This window comes from Sturnira hondurensis, unplaced genomic scaffold (assembly GCF_014824575.4).
Source record: "Sturnira hondurensis isolate 20B ecotype Veracruz unplaced genomic scaffold, ASM1482457v3 Scaffold0004136, whole genome shotgun sequence".
Taxonomy (NCBI): domain Eukaryota; kingdom Metazoa; phylum Chordata; class Mammalia; order Chiroptera; family Phyllostomidae; genus Sturnira; species Sturnira hondurensis.
In genome coordinates this window covers 14663285-14670491 of record NW_028076767.1, presented here as the reverse complement: position 1 = coordinate 14670491, position 7207 = coordinate 14663285, and the positions used below count along the sequence as shown (strand labels likewise).

The 7207-nt window shown below is 47.0% G+C and overlaps 1 long non-coding RNA gene across 1 annotated transcript; it reads right to left on the bottom strand.

The window, feature by feature from the left end:
- Positions 1 to 658: 658 nt before the first annotated feature.
- Positions 659 to 6331, bottom strand: LOC118985311 (uncharacterized). The gene is made up of 2 exons (XR_005066095.1): positions 5492 to 6331; positions 659 to 2824 (listed from the first exon to the last, which is right to left on the bottom strand). It is a non-coding gene; the product is annotated as an uncharacterized LOC118985311 (long non-coding RNA).
- Positions 6332 to 7207: the final 876 nt, after the last annotated feature.

The following is a 7207-nucleotide window of genomic DNA, read 5'->3' as shown; positions in this document are numbered from 1 at the left end:
GCAACTGGTCCATAGAATCTGGGTGACATTCAGGTCATACAGCTAGTAAGTGCAGAGTTAGAAGTCAGGCCATCTGCCTCTGGAGTCTGTTTTCTTAATTGGTAGAAGATAGAGTAACTCCTATTTCCCCTATGCTGTATTGTTGACCCCAAAGAGGGGAAAAAAATTAAGATCTAAAGGTTAAAAAATTAGTCATCCTATCCAATTTGGTATAATAGGCTAGAAGTTGTTTTGTAGTATGCACTGGAATCTAGCCTGAACACAGAGCCTTTCATATGTGGCATCGTTTTTTCTTGCAATTTGAATTATGTTGAGCAGATGTGGCCTGATGCTCTCCTGTGTTGTCAAGAGTTACCTTTGTTGTGTGTGCTAGTATCATTGGTAGATTCCTCATCTGGGCATCTTCAGCTGATGTTGAGTCTGAGTGTTACGTTATGTGAAACAGCAGAGCTCCGGACACATTAGGAAGGAATTTTATTCTTCCTTTGATTGCATGTAAGAAAGAAATGGCACCTTATTTGACAAGTGAAGGTATACATCTTCCATCTTCTTTACTGCACTAGAGAAGTTACTGGGGGAAAGGGTTCTCTCTGAGACAGGTCTTGGCTTTCATTAGACCAAATCATGTGGTTTTGTTGCAGAAAAGTCACTCACACTCAGGATGACGGAGCACTCTTTATTACGCCCGGGGGCTCAGAGGAGGCAGTCTCCAAATTCTGAGCCCTGTTCTGCAGGTTGGTCTTACTTTTAAAGAGCAAGATGCAGGTTACAGAAGCAGGATGCGGTTAGATATTTGCTTATCTGGGGTGTACACAGTTCGGGGTGGGGCAAGCACACTCTATCTTACTAAAATGCTGCAAAAACAACTTTAAAATGATACTTCCTTGTCCCTATCCTGCTTCATTCCCCCTTTGATGCTTAGACAGCTTCTTTGCTAGTCTTACCATCACCTGTCTGTACTCTTTGATATTGGTATTGCTGGAGAGAGTATTTTGGTTGTGGCCTTGCAGACGACTGTGGCCTCTAACTGCTGTAGTAGGGTCCAGAGTAAACATGGTCCTAAAGTTAAGACTAAGAATAGGATTAAAAGCGGGCCAAGGATCGGGGCTAGTAAGGAGAACAGGGTGAACTGCCACCGGGTGGTACCTTGGGATGGGTAGTCAGAGGTCTTTAGTCTTTTCTGTATCTCTTTTAATTTATTAAGATTTTCCTCAACTATCCCACTCTCATTAATATAGAAACAGCATTCTTCCTGTAAAAATAGGCAGGTCCCTCCTTTTCTTCAGTGAGTAAATCTAGGGCTCGTCTGTTCTGTGCTACTTGTGCCAGTGATGTTATCTGACATTGTAATGATACCATAGTTAGTGGTGGCTTCCGTGGCTTCATTTAGTTCATCCCTTAACTGTTGCTTTGACTGGAGGCTTACTGCTAGTCCAGTCCCTCCTATACTGGTCCCAACTATGGAAGTAGTGAAGGTAAGTCCTACTAACAGTGGTAGGAACACTGCTTGCTTTTCTCTTGTAGGAGTAAGGAGGCCACTAAGTTCCCCTGGCTGGTAGAGGGCTAACCGGGGGGCTAGGGCTACTAGGCGCAGAGTTCTCTTTTACTACAGTTGTAGACCTGGGAAAGGGTCCCGTTGCACCAGAAGAAAAGCCCGGGTGGGCTTCTTAGAATAGCAAACAGTGTGTTGGTGCACCAGATCTGGTTGTACTGTGTCTCATTAACTAGGTAAAGAGGAACTCCGGAAAGGGCTGGAGATGCCAGGAAGCTGTCGGCGGTATTGGGAGTTCCTGATACTGGGACAGCTGTCAAGGGTGGTCTGGTGAGAGAGGCACATAGGAAACAATCAGTATAGTTCCCAGGGCTAGATAAATTTAATAACTCTGTCCCTTCCTGTATCAAGCTTATCTACGAAAAGGGCTTTTCTGAATCCCGAAACTGCTCGGTGATCTCTTTCTCTCTCTCTGTGATGGCCTGTTGTGCCTGTTGGATTACCTTTAGGCCTGGGTGGGTTACTTCTTGTGCTCTATATATGTAAATGTCCCCTACTGGCCCAGAGTGGAGGTTGCTGGCATATAATTTCCCTGTTACTCCTTTTTCCCATATTTTGTCATTTGGGTTTTTTATAGTTAGCAGAATCTCCCTGCCGTTTGTACCATGACCTTGGCAGCTTCGGTAAGGGCAACCCCCATAGGTTTCTGGCCACCACCTGCAGTAGTCTTGGGTTTGATCTGCTAGTAGGCAAATAAAGGGGCTCCTAAACCAGACCCACCGGTCCAAGCTTTTCAGTTCCTGTGAAGGGAGAGGGATCACCGTGCCAGGGTCACATCCACCTTCTGGGCAGGGGTATACTTTAACATTGTGTGTGATGATGTTCTCGCCCTTCCTATAGGTCTCCCTAACATAAAATTTCCACGAGGAATTTCCCTCGTCAATTCCTAAGGTTAGCTTGACTAAGATGATTAAACCTAGCAGATACATAACGTTATAGTAAGCAACAGATTCCAAGAAAGGCAGAGGCTATACAGTAAAATAAAACTATACTACTCCCAATGTTTTCTCCTAGTGTCCACTCCTCAGGTTGTGGTGGGTCCCAGGCCCAGACCTAGGATCCCGGTTACCAGTATGTTGGGGACTAGGAACTCATCTGGGTATCTGTCTATCTCAGTCTGTAGGTATTATTCCCACTGTTTGGCCATGGCTGGTCCGTGTCGTCGCAGTTTCAGCGGCAGAGTGGTGGTGTCTCGGCGGCGTCCTCCTGCGGTGGGTCTGGCTGGGCCGCCGCCTTCACCCGGGAATGATGGATCCACAGTATTCCTGCAACCTTTAAGGCAGTGGGAGTGGTTAAAAGAACTAGGTGTGGGCCTGTGCACACAGGATGGAGGGGTTCCTTTTTCCAGTCTTTTACCCAAACATATTGCCCTGGATGATGGGGGTGCACTGGCCCCCCTCGAGGCTTGGGTTCAAACCCTAAACTGGCTTCCCTTATCTGATCTAAGGTTTTCCCCGGTTGTTCTAAATATCTCCTCTGTGCTATTTCTCCTTATACTGGCATATTTGTGCTCTTAGTTATCCTTGTCACTGGAGTAGGCTTTCCATATACTAATTCATAAGGGGTATACCCTGTCTGGTTCAGGGTGTTCCTCACCCCGAGTAAAGCTATGGGCAGTAAATCAGTCCAGGGTAATCCAGTTTCTTGACATAATTTTGCTAAGGTCTCTTTCAATGTCCTGTTCATCCTTTCTACTTTTCCTGAGCTCTGGGGCCGATGGGCAGTGAGTAGTTTCCACTTCAGGTTCAGTGCCTTAGCTGATTCCTGTACTACTCGGGGAAATGAAAGCAGGCCCATTATCACTTCCCATGCTAAGAGGCAGTCCATGTCTAGGAATTATTTCCCTGAGTAAGACTCTGGCTACTTCCCTAGCTTCCTCTGTCCTTGTGGGGAAGGCCTCGACCCATCCTGAAAAGGTACATATTAGTACAAGCAAATATTTGTAGCCCCAGCTTGGTTTGATTTCAGTCAAGTCTATTTGTAGGTCTTCCAGGGGTTGGGTTCCCTGATGTTGTATCCCGGGCGGAATTCGGTGGTTTCCTGAGGCATTGTTTTTGGCACATATTATGCATCTGGCCGCAGTACTGGCACACAGAGTGGGGAGGCTAGGTCTGTATAGATACCTTCGAAGCAGGTTTTCTAACCCTGTTTTTCCGAGGTGAGTTAGGGTATGGCAGTTCTGGACCACCTGTCCTGCTTGGCTTTGAGGTATGTAAATGAGCCCATCAGGGAGTCTCCACAGGCCCTCTGGGGTTTGATTGTCCGTACCTCTATGGCCTGTTGTTCTTCTGCCGGCTGGTAATCTTGGCTATTAAGAGGGGAACTGATTAAAGGGCCAGTGACTGATACTTGAGGCCTGGGTTTTCTGGCAGCCTCTCTTGCTGCCCAATCTGCTAGCCGATTTCCTACAGCTTCAGTTTGGCCCTTCGTATGTCCTCTGCAGTGTATCTCTGCTACTCGGGTTGGTTCCCAGACTGCCTCTAACAGCCGGATTTCAGTTTTGTTCTTAATCGAGAAAATCTCCCGGACATTCGTCTGGCTTCTGCATTATACTGGAGACCTTGGCCATATTAGTGGGTCTCCTAGCCCCTGCTCGTATTCCCTGCAGAATGGCATCCCGATAGCGCTCTAGGGCTGTCCTCCTCTGTTCAGTATTATAATCCCAGTCCAGCCGTCTGCCCGGGCATATTGTATGGGATCTAAGGTTCCGGGTGGGGCATGGGTCTCTAAATACCGGTGGGCCTCTTGTAAAATCTTCCGCCTCTCCTCGGTATTGAAGAGGGTCAACAGGAGTTGGCGGCAGTCATACCAGGTGGGCCGGTGGGTTTGCATAATGGATTCCATCAAATGTATTAGGGTCTGGGGCTTCTCTGAATATGAGGGAGTGTGGTGCTTCCAATTCAAAAGGTCCGTGGTGGTAAAGGGCTGATAGTAAAATATCATGGGGCCCGGTCTCAGGGTCCCATCATTGGCAACCTGTGCGGGCCCCTGGGTTTCCCCTAGCGGCATTTGCAGGGCCTGACGGTGTCTGAGTCTAGCGGCAATGGGAGGGGTTCTCCCTGGTCGGGGCTCCCGTATCCCGCGGGGGTGGAGTCTCTGGTCCGGGAGGAGCTGACGGGGACCCGCTCTACGGGGGTTGGTAGACTGGTGGGTCATCGTCCAGGTGTCCCTGATGGATGGGGTGTTTGGGCCCCCGCATTACTAAAACTCCAGCCTCTTTTCATGTCTTCCTCTTACAACAGGACCAGCTTCCCGCCATCTCAGTTACGCCTGAACGCTTCGGGGGCCATCTTTCGGCACTGTTGGGGCCATTTAGGCATATCCTGGGCTAACTCCTGCCACCTATTGATGTAGGCAAATTGATCAGGGTGTCCTGGCTTTCCTGTCACTACTAGATGGACTGCCCGAATAATACTTAAATTCAGGGTGCCTTCAGGGGGCCAGTCTACCCCGAAAGTGGGCCACTCCGAGGAATAAAAAGTCTTTAACCAATCGATCTAATGAGGGGTCCTGCCCCTGAAACCGACTGAAATTTTGGAGCATACAATCTAAGACCGTTGAGGGCGCCCCTCCCATCGTTGCTCCCTCTCGGCACAGACAAACGAAGGCTTGGGTATAGACAAGCGCCCACCTGGCCTGCCCCCACGAGGTGGTGGTCTTGGCTAAGGCTGCCCCAGCAGAGGTCGGGGTTAGCTGCCAGCCATATGCCGTATGATCTGACACAGGAACCGCAGGTTAGCGCCCACTCAGACCCCGTAAGTCTGCAGACTCGTGGGGCCACAAACACAACAATCACTTATATTCACTTAAATCACACTCACAGGCGGAAATTAAACATTTCCTCCCCGAATGAGGTCCGATGACTCAAAATGAGTCTCTAGCAGGTTCGAGAGATAGCTAATCTCTCTCCGATTTCGGGTCCGGTCCCGGGGCACTTACCGATCCTGGTGCCTCTGGTCTCGTGGTCCTCCAATCCCCTGCAGCCCGTCCGGTACCGGCTGGCCAGGGCTCAGCGCAGGGGTCCCCGCACTAGAAAGCCCGAAATACCGGGGCACGTGCTCCTTCCTCTGGGGCCAGGTTCTCCACCGGAGCCCCTGCTCGGCTACTGTCACCGGAGGCAAGTCGCCCGCTCATGTGAGGTTTGTTCAGGTCTGGGAACCAAAATGTTGCGGAAAAGTCACTCACACTCAGTTAAGATGGCGGAGCACTCTTTATCAGGCGCGCGGGCTCAGAGGAGGCAGTCTCCAAATTCTGAGCCCCGTTCTGTGGGTTGGTCTTACTTTTAAAAGGGCGCGAAGCAGGTTACAGAAGCAGGATGTAGTTAGATATTTGCTTATCTGGGGTGCACACGGTTCGGGGTGGGGCAAGCACACTCTGTCTTACTAAAATGCTGCAAAAACAACTTTAAAGTATTTCCTTGTCCCTATCCTGCTTCAGTTTGAATGGTACTCATGGGCATTCTCACGAAATATGGCCTCACCACTGTAACTTCAGCTTGAATTGAAAATTCCAAATCAATCTATACATGCTTATTTTGCCTCGGTTATTGTCTAACTTTCCATCTGTAAACCTTAGAGGAAAGTTATTTACTGAAGAATCTTTACAATATTTGTTTTCAAACTATGTCTCACTAATTTGGATTTCATCATATATGTATCGGATTCTTCCCTTTGGGCTAGGAACTTTATTAGTTGTTAGAGATAAAATATCTATTCTCTACCTTCAGTTAACCAAGTCTAATAACAGGTAACTGCAATACAGCATTATGGAAACTGTGTGCTTGGGGAAGGTGGTACAGCTTGCCTGTGTGATTGCTGGGTTTCAATATCTGATTCTTTTCTAGGCTTGAAATTGGTTTACCAGAAGTGTCTGGACTGTGGAATACTTAGTCACACATTCAATTTGCTAATAAACTATGTAAAAACCATTATACTGATGTATTCATTTATGAGAAATGTAATGACAGAGTTAACAATAGTTTAACTTGCTGGTCCTCACACCTTCTCTGTTTTGACCAAATTTCAATGGAAGCAATAGAAATAAGTGAGTTTGGTGCTTTTAATGACTAATGTTTTCAGCCTGAGGCACCCCTTCCCACTTGAGTCACACACTTCTCTTACTTTCATCATAGGTTGGATTGTGCTAAAAATACACTGTTATTTGCCTTTACAGAGGCAAACTTACAGAGGACTGTAAGTTTCTTTAACAAATATCTCTCTTGATATGAAACATTCTTTCATTAATGGTAGCATTGTCAGTCAGGTCTCACCTTTGGAAGGTGTTTTCCTTTTTATTTTGTTTGCTAAGCCATTATGCTTATTTTACAAATTTACCCTTAGATGATTTTAAGCATTTTTAGGTGTACAATTCAATGGTATTAAGTATTTATATTGTGCAACCATCACTACCATATTACCACCGAAACTTTTTCATCTTCCCTAACTCTGTATCCATTAAACACTAATTCCCCATTTCCCTTCCCTGCCCCCGCCTAAGGCAACCACCATTCTATCTTTATGACTTAGACCACTGTAGGTATTTCATGTAAGTGGGATCACACAATATGTGTCCTTTTGTGACTGGCTTATTTCACACTTAGCATTGACATCAAGGTTCATCTAATGCTGTAATGTGTGTCAGAATTTCCTTTTAAAG